The 12,157-nt window shown below is 44.8% G+C and overlaps 1 protein-coding gene across 2 annotated transcripts in view; it reads right to left on the bottom strand.

Moving 5' to 3' along the window:
- Positions 1-12,157, bottom strand: part of LOC124036466 (palmitoyltransferase ZDHHC8B-like) — a 107,666-nt gene that overhangs the window by 34,372 nt on the left and 61,137 nt on the right. The gene's annotated exons all lie outside the window — the stretch shown is intronic.

The raw sequence follows: 12,157 nt of genomic DNA, 5'->3' as shown, positions 1-12,157 counted from the left end.
ATTTTACTATTTTCTACATTGTAGAATAATAGTGAATACATCTAAAACTATGAAATAGCACACATGGAATCATGTAGTAACCAAAAAAGGTGTTAAACAAATATATTTTATATTTGAGATTCTTCAAAGTAGCCACCCTTTGCCTTGATGACAGCATTGCATTCTCTCAACCAGCTTACTGAGGTAGTCACCTGGAATGCATTTCAATTAACAGGTGTGCCCTGTTAAAAGTTAACTTGTGGAATTGTTTTCCTTAACGCGTTTGAGTGATTTTCAGTTTTGTTGTGACAAGGTAGGGATGGAATACAGAAGATGATATTTGACCAAATAGAGCTAAGTCCATATTATGGCAAGATTCTAAAGATTCAAGTATTCTAAATACCCAATTCATTTTAAGTTCAAAAGAATACAAGACACAAATTGCTGACACCACTCAAACCAATTGGAGTTCGGGGCTTTAAAGCCAATGATCTCAGAATCATAATTTTTCTGATAGAACCTTTTAGTTCCAAGCTCTCAAGATGGTTAGATAGAGAGGATGGTCTGGTACTACTTCAGTCTTGTATAGTGTAACCCTGCAGCCTTACTCAACACTCAGATCATGTCTACACTTGCTGTATTGATTATAGCCAGATTAAATGCAATTGTTATTGGACATTTCTGAATAGCAGAGATGTACAAAAAACCATGATTAGATAGTGAGGTTTTCGGTCATATTTGATGAAGTGTACAAACAATGCTCAAGGGATGAGCACCACACCACTAACATGCTCTAAATTCCATCTATGGGTGTTGGTTACAATGTGGGGTTTCTGATAGAAAGCAATAGCTTCATCCTTAGAAATGCTTGATTCCTCAGAGTCCCTAACCATTGTGAGTATTAGTGTACCTCCCATATCCTCTCAGGCCTCACCTTTCTCCAGTAAGGGAACAATGCCCCTATTGAGGTCTACCCAAGGACATATCCTCACATCATCACAAGCCTCACCCAGTGTCAGTTTAGGGACAATAAAGATATTCACATAATATAATCATCCCCACCTTAGCTCAGGGACATATTCACATGATAGAACCTCATTTTAACTATACACTGGCAGACTTCCGTGGTGTTTGTCAGTATCGTTCTTGCGTATTAAGATTGAGTCTATACAATTATACAATCCTGTCAACTGCGAACTGGCACGTCAGCCGAAGCACAGAACAATCCCTGCTTTGAAAACTCAGCTGATCACGAAGAGAGAGCTGCCCTTGCCTGTAGACTAGCTGGCTGGCCGTTGGTAGATCGATATGACTGAGTGTTAGTAATGAACGGGGCCTGCTAGCCCGGGGAAGTGTGGTCTACAGTCAATCACGGACTACAAGAAGAAACCCAGCCCAGTCACGGACCAGGATGTCTTGCTCCCAGGCAGACTAAATCACTTTTTTGCCCGCTTTGAGGACAATACAGTGCCACTGACACGGCCTGCAACGAAAACATGCGGTCTCTCCTTCACTGCAGCCGAGGTGACTAAGACATTTAAACGTGTTAACCCTCGCAAGGCTGCAGGCCCAGACGGCATCCCCAGTCGCGCCCTCAGAGCATGCGCAGACCAGCTGGCCGGTGTGTTTACGGACATATTCAATCAATCCCTATACCAGTCTGCTGTTCCAAAGAAAGCTAAGGTAACTGAGCTAAACGACTACCGCCCCGTAGCACTCACTTCCGTCATCATGAAGTGCTTTGAGAGACTAGTCAAGGACCATATCACCTCCACCCTACCTGACACCCTAGACCCACTCCAATTTGCTTACAGGCCAAATAGGTCCACAGACGATGCAATCTCAACCACACTGCACACTGCCCTAACCCACCTGGACAAGAGGAATACCTATGTGAGAATGCTGTTCATCGACTACAGCTCGGCATTCAACACCATAGTACCCTCCAAGCTCGTCATCAAGCTCGAGACCCTGGGTCTCGACCCCGCCCTGTGCAACTGGGTACTGGACTTCCTGACGGGCCGCCCCCAGGTGGTGAGGGTAGGCAACAACATCTCCTCCCCGCTGATCCTCAACACGGGGGCCCCACAAGGGTGCGTTCTGAGCCCTCTCCTGTACTCCCTGTTCACCCACGACTGCGTGGCCACGCACGCCTCCAACTCAATCATCAAGTTTGCGGACGACACAACAGTGGTAGGCTTGATTACCAACAACGACGAGACGGCCTGCAGGGAGGAGGTGAGGGCCCTCGGAGTGTGGTGTCAGGAAAATAACCTCACACTCAACGTCAACAAAACTGAGGAGATGATTGTGGACTTCAGGAAACAGCAGAGGGAACACCCCCCCTATCCACATCGATGGAACAGTAGTGGAGAGGTTAGCAAGTTTTAAGTTCCTCGGCATACACATCACAGACAAACTGAATTGGTCCACTCACACTGACAGCGTCGTGAAGAAGGCGCAGCAGCGCCTCTTCAACCTCAGGAGGCTGAAGAAATTCGGCTTGTCACCAAAAGCACTAACAAACTTCTACAGATGCACAATCGAGAGCATCCTGGCGGGCTGTATCACCGCCTGGTACGGCAACTGCTCCGCCCTCAACCGTAAGGCTCTCCAGAGGGTAGTGAGGTCTGCACAACGCATCACCGGGGGCAAACTACCTGCCCTTCAGGACACCTACACCACCCAATGTTACAGGAAGGCCATAAAGATCATCAAGGACATCAACCACCCGAACCACTGCCTGTTCACCCCGCTATCATCCAGAAGGAGAGGTCAGTACAGGTGCATCAAAGCTGGGACCGAGAGACTGAAAAACAGCTTCTATCTCAAGGCCATCAGACTGTTAAACAGCCACCACTAACATTGAGTGGCTGCTGCCAACACACTGTCATTGACACTGACCCAACTCCAGCCACTTTAATAATGGGAATTGATGGGAAATGATGTAAATATATCACTAGCCACTTTAAACAATGCTACCTTATATAATGTTACTTACCCTACATTATTCATCTCATATGCATACGTATATACTGTACTCTACATCATCGACTGCATCCTTATGTAATATATGTATCACTAGCCACTTTAACTATGCTACTTTGTTTACTTTCTCTACATACTCATCTCATATGTATATACTGTACTCGATACCATCTACTGTATGCTGCTCTGTACCATCACTCATTCATATATCCTTATGTACATATTCTTTATCCCCTTACACTGTGTATAAGACAGTAGTTTTGGAATTGTTAGTTAGATTACTTGTTGGTTATCACTGCATTGTCGGAACTAGAAGCACAAGCATTTCGCTACACTCACATTAACATCTGCTAACCATGTGTATGTGACAAATAAAATTGGATTTGATTTGATTTGAGATCTTCAGCGTGATCGGTTAGAGTCAGTTGATAACGCTAAATGTGAAAGAACATTTCCAACCAATCTAACTGAAATCTTTTCTCAAAGTAATGGAAAACATATAAGTGGGAAAAAACAAGATTTGAGCGGAAAGCTGCCGGCTTTGAAGCTGCTTTTATCTGCTGGAGTGGTTCTGGGAGGGGGAAATGTGTGAGGGCAACGTCTGAGAATCAAAGGGAATGGAGAATCAATCTGGAGTGCTTTCTGTATGCTTCATCTGAAATAAAAATAGAAACAGAAACAGCGGCAGCCAGGTATGACTTGGCACCTCAGACCAAAAACTGAGGATGAAACGACAGACATATTAACTATGTTTGGCTCTATTGTGACTAGATGAATCAGAAAACAATCATCAAATCACAAATGTAAATGCATAGTAACACCCCTTGCCCATTGTTAGTGAGGGCATTTTCGAGTGTGGCACTACTCTTACAATGCGCAGAGAGAGAGGAGCTTGTGGGGTTATTGCATGTTTCCACTCTTCCAGTCTGTCTGTCTGTAAGATTGTGCTCTCATTAATTAAAGTGTTAGTTAGGGTCATCCCTGCAGATGGAGACCGACCATGTGTTGCTCCAGACTACCCACTGATCCCTCATGTCCTGAGATGGCCAGGCTCAGGCCTCGCCACCCTACCAACCCACAGGGATAGTCAGGCTCAGGCCTCGCCACCCTACCAACCCACAGGGATAGTCAGGCTCAGGCCTCGCCACCCTACCAACCCACAGGGATAGTCAGGCTCAGGCCTCGCCACCCTACCAACCCACAGGGATAGTCAGACTCAGGCCTCGCCACCCTACCAACCCACAGGGATAGTCAGGCTCAGGCCTCGCCACCCTACCAACCCACAGGGATAGTCAGGCTCAGGCCTCTCCAACCTACCAACCCACAGGGATAGTCAAGCTCAGGCCTCGCCACCCTACCAACCCACAGGGATAGTCAGGCTCAGGCCTCGCCACCCTACCAACCCACAGGGATAGTCAGGCTCAGGCCTCGCCACCCTACCAACCCACAGGGATAGTCAGGCTCAGGCCTCGCCACCCTACCAACCCACAGGGATAGTCAGGCTCAGGCCTCACCACCCTACCAACCCACAGGGACAGTCAGGCTCAGACCTCACCACCCTACCAACCCACAGGGATAGTCAGGCTCAGGCCTCACCACCCTACCAACCCACAGGAATAGTCAGGCTCAGGCCTCGCCACCCTACCAACCCACAGGGATAGTCAGGCTCAGGCCTCGCCACCCTACCAACCCACAGGGATAGTTAGGCTCAGGCCTCACCACCCTACCAACCCACAGGGATAGTCAGGCTCAGGCCTCGCCACCCTACCAACCCACAGGGATAGTCAGGCTCAGGCCTCGCCACCCTACCAACCCACAGGGATAGTCAGGCTCAGGCCTCGCCACCCTACCAACCCACAGGGATAGTCAGGTCTGAAGCGCAGCACTGATTATGTTATCTTTCTCTCATTATCAGGGACAGATTCAGACCTGAGCGATCAGGTGATTAGACTGAATCTTAGGCCAATCAAAAAGAAAACCAGCAGCCGCAGTACTAGGGACCACAAGCCGACCTTGAATACCCCTGAATATTCCTGAATACCCCTGGATACCCCCGAATACCCCTGGCTGCAATCGCGTCCTGCAATCTCAATCCCAACTCTTTCAAATCATCAAACCTCTCTTTTTCATCAGTCTCATCTCCACAAACAGATCTTTTCCCACCATCAAGCAGGACAAAAGAGAGAAAGAGAGAGCTTTTGCCTTATTGAAGTTATTTTCACTAGTAGTCGAACTCTCACTAACTCTCAGTGGTCAGATAACTCAGTCTTCACATCACAGGGTGTAGGAGCAGTAGCTGCCCTGCTCACTGTGGCCCCGAGAGCTCGCTTTGTGTCTCTAATGCATGCACACTTCTGAGACAAACCACTCTGCGCTTACACACTTCACTTAGTATTCCACACACACCAACAGGCTCACTGTCAATGGAGACAGCATAGATGAAAACAGCGTTTAAAATAACTGGTGACAGCAGGTCATACAAGAAGTGATTTAGCTGAAGGTAGGATGGGAAGGTGAGGAGCAGGAGATGAGGCGAGGAGCACAGTTTGTTTACTTGTGAGATAGCTAGGTATCTGAAGCTCATTATTATGCTTGAAATGGCTTTCAGATGAATATAAATGACTGAACCTGGAGCCATTTGAGATACTTTGACTGATTAAACGTCCACTTCAGCTATGTATACAAAAGATGGGAGAGAAAGAGAGAGAGAGAGAGAGAGCCTTGGCTAAAGGCTGTTTCTCTATGACTAAGAAGCTGAAATGAGAACCTGTGCTGCTGTCGCTGCTAAAGAGAGCACACTGTATTCCATCTGAGGTAAAAGCAATCACATTTACATAATTACATAACAGCCGTATTTGAGACTAAATAAAATGCTTTGCACTGTTGATCTTTATGTCCTGTATTTGCATATTCATTACCAACTTTCATCAACTGTAAAGGAAAAAATAAAATACTGTAATACTGGCTATTTCAATACCCTTCAAACTCGTGTTTTTTTCAAGTAATCTTAAACTAATTCTTATCACACAGATGTATTATACATGAGATATTGTTGGCACCTCAGCTTAATGCAGCCTATAGGGAACATGTCATTTCCACAGTGGACAAGCACCTCAACATGCTAATGTGTGTGTGTAGGCCTGCTGGACATGGTGAGCATCATGTGTAGACTCAAGTGTGTGTTAGGGCCACACTCACCACACCATTGTGGCCCCTAGGGTCTCCACGTCCACGTCTATAGGGACTGAGTCATCCACGATGAGCATATGGCAGCAGCAGCAGTACGGGGGAGGGGGGAGGAGGGTGAGGACACAGCACGCCCCCCCCCCCCCCCCCCCCTCCCCTCCTCTCTGAGCACCCTACCCACTCCCCTTAAGCTGCTCAGCTCCCCCCCGGCCCACGACACAGTAAGCACCACAGGGGTGCTGGGCCATAACCAGCCTTGCAATCACACACAGACACACACACCTTGTAGAGACATTGCACTGACCCTCTTCTGTAAGACACATAACAGCCCCTGTTTCCCTGATGAAATTAAACAAACATCCTCTTGTAAGTAATAAACATGGCAAACAATGTCACTTAACCTGATGAAAACCATATTACATTATCCTGAAGTCAACACACCTGACCATGTCAGACTGTGGCTTGGTTCCTGGTCTAATCTACCTAAGAGGGAATGACAAATGAGGGAATCTGTGGCATGTCCTCTATGTATGCGCTTTAGGATTCGGTGTGACCATGACCACAGCCAGCGTCTCAAATGACACTCTATCCCAGGGCCCGTAGGTATTTGGTGAAAATGGTGCACTATGTAGAGCATAGGGTGCCATTTGGGACGCAACCACAGAAAACCAGAGCAGCACAGAGACCAGCTGGAATAAAGAGAGCACTTAGGCAGAAGTCATTATGGCTTAGCCCCACTGGTAAATATGTGGAAGTATTTAGACCACAGTGGCAAGGTCAAATAGTATCCCTTCCAATACCACAAGTTTGCTGTAACCCCATCTATACACAACACACCAACGAGGGATTCTGCTAATAAGGAGACGTGGAGAGACCACCACCACATTTAATCCTCTCCCCATTTGCCTGGCTGACAAGTAGGGAGTGTGAGTAATGTCCATTGTGCATATCTGAGTGGCAGAAGTTGGCTTACCCAACATCACATTCCTCATCAGTCTTATTCTAAGCTCAGACTGCAGGCAGTTGTTGGGGCCTGCTGCATATGTGGCCACTGTAACATCCTGAAACAACCAATGGGCGCTGCTGCATGTGTGGCCACGGTGACATCCTGAAACAACCAATGGGCGGATTCCATAAATCTTGTATACTGCGCGTTTCTTAATTTAACACAAGGCCATGGTTTAAATGAAAAAAAAAATAATTATAATGAAAATCCAATCCCTGAGGCAGCCATCTTTACTCTGTCGTTCCAATGTCAAATTGTATTTTAAATCATCTAGCTGGTCAGAGTTCAACATATTTAAAAAATACTTTCACCTTCACTAAATTAGAATATCCTGCTACTTTCCTTCTCCTACTACTAGGTTGCCAGGACTCATCCCTGCAGCACACTGAGAGAACTGGGCTGAAACCTGAGGAGGAGACCCAGAAATACTAGACAACAACTCAGTCTCTGGGCCTTGCTGAGAGAGAGGGAAGTAAGGGGAGGGAGATCGAGAAAAAGAGAGGGGGTAGAGAGAGACAGAGAGAGCGAGAGAGACAGCGATAGACAGGGAGAGAGAGCGAGAAAGGAGAGTGAGAGAGTGTACTATGAGGTGACCTGGGACCTGTCCATCCGTGTCTTCCCTTGACCTTGACTGCTACTCAGTGATGCTGTGCCCCATTGGCTGAGTGCGCATACCCCCCCGCCTACCTTACCCCTCCAACCGCTTGCCTGCTCTGACACAGTCATGACTGTTATGCCTTTAATCTCCCAGCGACATCTGCGAGCCATTCCGTGCGAACGAGCGAGGTCAGACCAACTCTCCAGTCACATCCTTTAGGAAGCTGAAGTTGAACAGGACAGGACTGCCCCCACACGCTGTCCAACCTCTCTGACTGCTCTAACCTCCCTTCTCCTGGTTAGTAGCAGTCAGCAACAGAACAGAGAAGATCAGAACGAACCGTCCCTGCATGATAGATACAACATGGTGTGTAGACGATATTAAGCAGTGTCATTAAGCAGTGTCTGCCATGTATTTCACTTTATTTAGAAAACAAACAAACCACTGCCATGATGACCATAACACAATGCTGTGTATTTCTCACTATTGGCTGGTACAGCAGAGCTGGCAAGGATTTATTGTTCAGCCTGCCATGCCTTCTGGTAAAATTGTATTTACAATGCAAGCAACAGATTTCCTAACACTGATTAAACAGACATAAGGCATGGTTTTCACAACACAATCCTCCCCCCCTGCCAGGATGGGATCAAATCCTCTGGCTCCCGATCATCGTCACTAGAGCATCAAGAGTAACCACATATTTAACAAACACAATGAGATGAGTTGTACACGTGAATGTCTGATTCTCAAATTCAGGTTTTTTACATTTTTTTGGCATATTTAAACAATCAATTCCCAGTGCTTATCCTAAAATATTTTTCACAATGAGTGCACATAAAACAATTCATATACTTCACAGTATATACAAGGTAAGAGGCTAAAAAAGGACACTGGAAAATATCTTCCCATCTTAAATCCAGTTGTGTTACAGTGTAGCTTTATGTATACAGCTTTATATATACACATTAGTGATGCACAGATATGACATTTCTGGCCGATACCGATATCTTCATTGCCAAAAAAAAACCTATACCAATAACCGATATGACATTTTTTTACGGCCTTTTAAGCATTCTAGTACAGTTAAAGAGTTAACATACACACAGATGCAGCGGTCTAAGGCACTGCATCTCAGTGCAAGAGGCATCACTACAGTCCCTGGTTCGAATCCAGGCTGCATCACATCTGGCCGTGATTGGGAGCCCCATAGGGCAGCACACAATTGGCCCAGCGTCATCCAGGCCATCAACTTACTTGCCTAGTTAAATAAAGGTCTCTCACACACACACACACACACACACACACACACACACACACACACACACACACACACACACACACACACACACACACACACACACACACACACACACACACACACACACACACACACACACACACACACACACACACACACAAAGTTATTTGTTGGCGTTGACGTATGTCCCCATTGCCAATAAAACATAATAAAAATATATTTCTTTCACTTTCCTGCTGTGCTGTTTTGTTGTTCATTTGTTCAGTTGTTTCATTCTCAACCAGGATGGAACGCCGTTTGGGTCTTTTCGTGTAACCCCCCCCCCCCTAAAAAAACACTATTTGACGTGTCAAAAAAGCTTGTTGACCAATCAGGACCCGAATATGACTGCAAGTCACATAGTAATTTAACATGTTCGTACATTTTTATTTAGGTTATTACACATTGATTACACTATCACTCGTATTTCACATGTCACAACGATTCATCGATATGCATGCTATGATGCTGGTAAAATTGTCTCGCGCACCTACAGTGCTGGTCAGAAAAAAAGCTAGCTAGCTCATGGATGCAAACAATGTTCTTCCTCAAAACATAGCAAAATGTCAATCTGTTTCAGTAGCTATAGTTAGCTAGCTATATATCTAGGTATCGTCATCTAAAATAACCATCATTTATAACACAGTTCTTATTTGAATGGTGGTCGGACCCATCAATGTGAAGCTAGCCACAATAAGGAATAGCCACAATAGTGGACTTTGCAGTTATCCTTCAAAATTATAGTATAGCATAATTCTACTATTTCATTCATTTGCATCACTATCAATGACATACTTTTATTTTGAATGAAAATCCATAATTCCACTATTGTGCCTAATCCTTATTGTGGCTAGCTTCACAACACATCACTAGCCTTCAAAACGCATCACTTGCCAGAGGAAGCTAGCTGGCTGCTTATAACGTTGGCTTTGGGCAACAGGGTTAAGTAGCTGGCTAGCTATTCATTTTCATTAACTGAAGTTCGATTTCTATAGGCGAACAACAAGTGGCAACCTTGCTAATACTCACAAGGATTCCAAAGTCATTGCTAAGAATAATGAAAAAAAATGACTGCAGTTTCTACTGGTCATTGTTTTCAAGCTGGTTGTATTGGTGCTAGCTAGGTACCAAGCTAAAGCTAGCTACCCCAGAAGTTGCATCTGAACAGCATTTAACATTAACATTTAAGTCATTTAGCAGACGCTCTTATCCAGAGCGACTTACAACAAATTTTGCTTTATTACCAGTATTGTAAACACACCGTTTGTGTCTGGGGTTTGCTTGTTTGCAGACTTGTGTGTCCAGCTTTGACAGTGTTACTGTATATTTTTTGACACTCAAAGACCCAAACGGCGTTCCATAGTATTTATGTCGTGAAGCTAATAGCAGTGACGCTTTTACTGTTGTAACTCCAGTAGGGCAACATCTGAAAAACCGCGAACTTGGTAATGTGTACCGGTGCTCGACGAGTCGGCAATAGCCAACATCACCCACGACAGAACGGTTGATTGTCAAGGGCAATGAATTTCATTATCTTGGCTTAATGGACTTCGCTTTTGAGTTGTCTTGCTGAAATTTTCTTACTCTTTCAAATGACTGCTCAACTTGTTGACTGCTCGATCCACACAGCAGACATTGTGTGGGCTAGTTAGGATTGCTGTGTTGCAAGTGTAGAGCCACATTTTACGTGCGTTAATTACATCATGTACCTACGTTACATAGGTATGCACGGTAGCTTTGACATTGGTTTTTAACATCGGCGTTAAACTGGACATCGGTCGATTCCAATATGTTCACTGATATATCGTGCATCCCTAAAACACATAGGAGAGACCTTGGCCTGCCAGCAGCAGCAGACTAAAGAATACACAGGCTGAGGTTTGTCAAACAGACGAGTGAAGAGTCTGCCAGTAAAAATCACTGACGTTCACTCTTCCTCTCATTTCTCAAGCCAAGCTTCCTTGGTCAGCAAACGTTGCTATATGGTAACTGTGACGGATTCTCTGGCTAGATGAAGATAGTGGACATTGTGATGGAGAGCCAAGTCTCGGAGTGACAGGAGACAGCTCAATGCACGCACGCACGCACACAGTGATGGAGGGCCAAGCATATGAGACAGGAGACAGACCGCTCAATGTAATATACAGTGCCTTCAGAAAGTATTCATACCCCTCGACACATTCCACATTTTGCTGTGTTACAGCCTGAATTCAAAGTTGATTAAAGATATATTTTTCTCACCCATCTACACACAATACCCCATCATGACAAAGTGAAAACATGTTTTTTTAAATATTGAAAAAGAAATCCAAAAATATCCCGTTGACATACATATTCACACCCCTGGCAGCAATTACAGCTGTGAGTCTTTCTGGGTAAGTCTATTAGCACATTATTCTTTAAAACAAATTCTTCAAGCTCTGTGAAGTTGGATGTTGATCATTTTCAAGCAAATTGACACTACTATTCAAAAGTTTGGTGCCACTTACAAAATGTCCTTGTTTTTGAAAGACAATTTAAAAAATTGTCCATTAAAATAACATCAAATTGATCAGAAATACAGTGTAGACATTGTTAATGTTGTAAATTACTACTGTAGCTGGAAATGGCAGATTTCTTATGGAATATCTATATAGGCGTACAGAGGCCCATTATCAGCAACACACACTCCTGTGTTGCAATGGCACGTTGTGTTAGCTAATCCAAGTTTATCATTATAAAAGGCTAATTCATCATGAGAAAACCCTTGCAATTATGTTACACACAGGTGAAAACTGTTGTTCTGATTAAAGAAGCAATAAAGCCTTCTTTAGACTAGTTGAGTATCTGGCGCATCAGCATTTGTTGGTTCGATTAGTCTAAAAATGTCTAGAAACAAAGACTTTTTTTCTGAAACTCTTCAGTCTATTCTTGTTCTGAGAAATGATGGCTATTCCATGCGAGAAATTGCTAAGAAACTGAAGATGTCGTACAACGCTGTGAACTTCTTCCCTTCATAGAACAGGGCAAACTATCTCTAACCAGAATAGAAAGAGTGGGAGGCCCCGGTGCACAACTGAGCAAGAGGACAAGTACATTAGAGTGTCTAGTTTGAGAAACAGAT

This window comes from Oncorhynchus gorbuscha, linkage group LG05, assembly GCF_021184085.1.
Source record: "Oncorhynchus gorbuscha isolate QuinsamMale2020 ecotype Even-year linkage group LG05, OgorEven_v1.0, whole genome shotgun sequence".
In the NCBI taxonomy this organism is placed as follows: Eukaryota; Metazoa; Chordata; class Actinopteri; order Salmoniformes; family Salmonidae; genus Oncorhynchus; species Oncorhynchus gorbuscha.
Note: the sequence above shows the minus strand (reverse complement) of the source record. Positions and strands in the feature narration are given on the sequence as shown.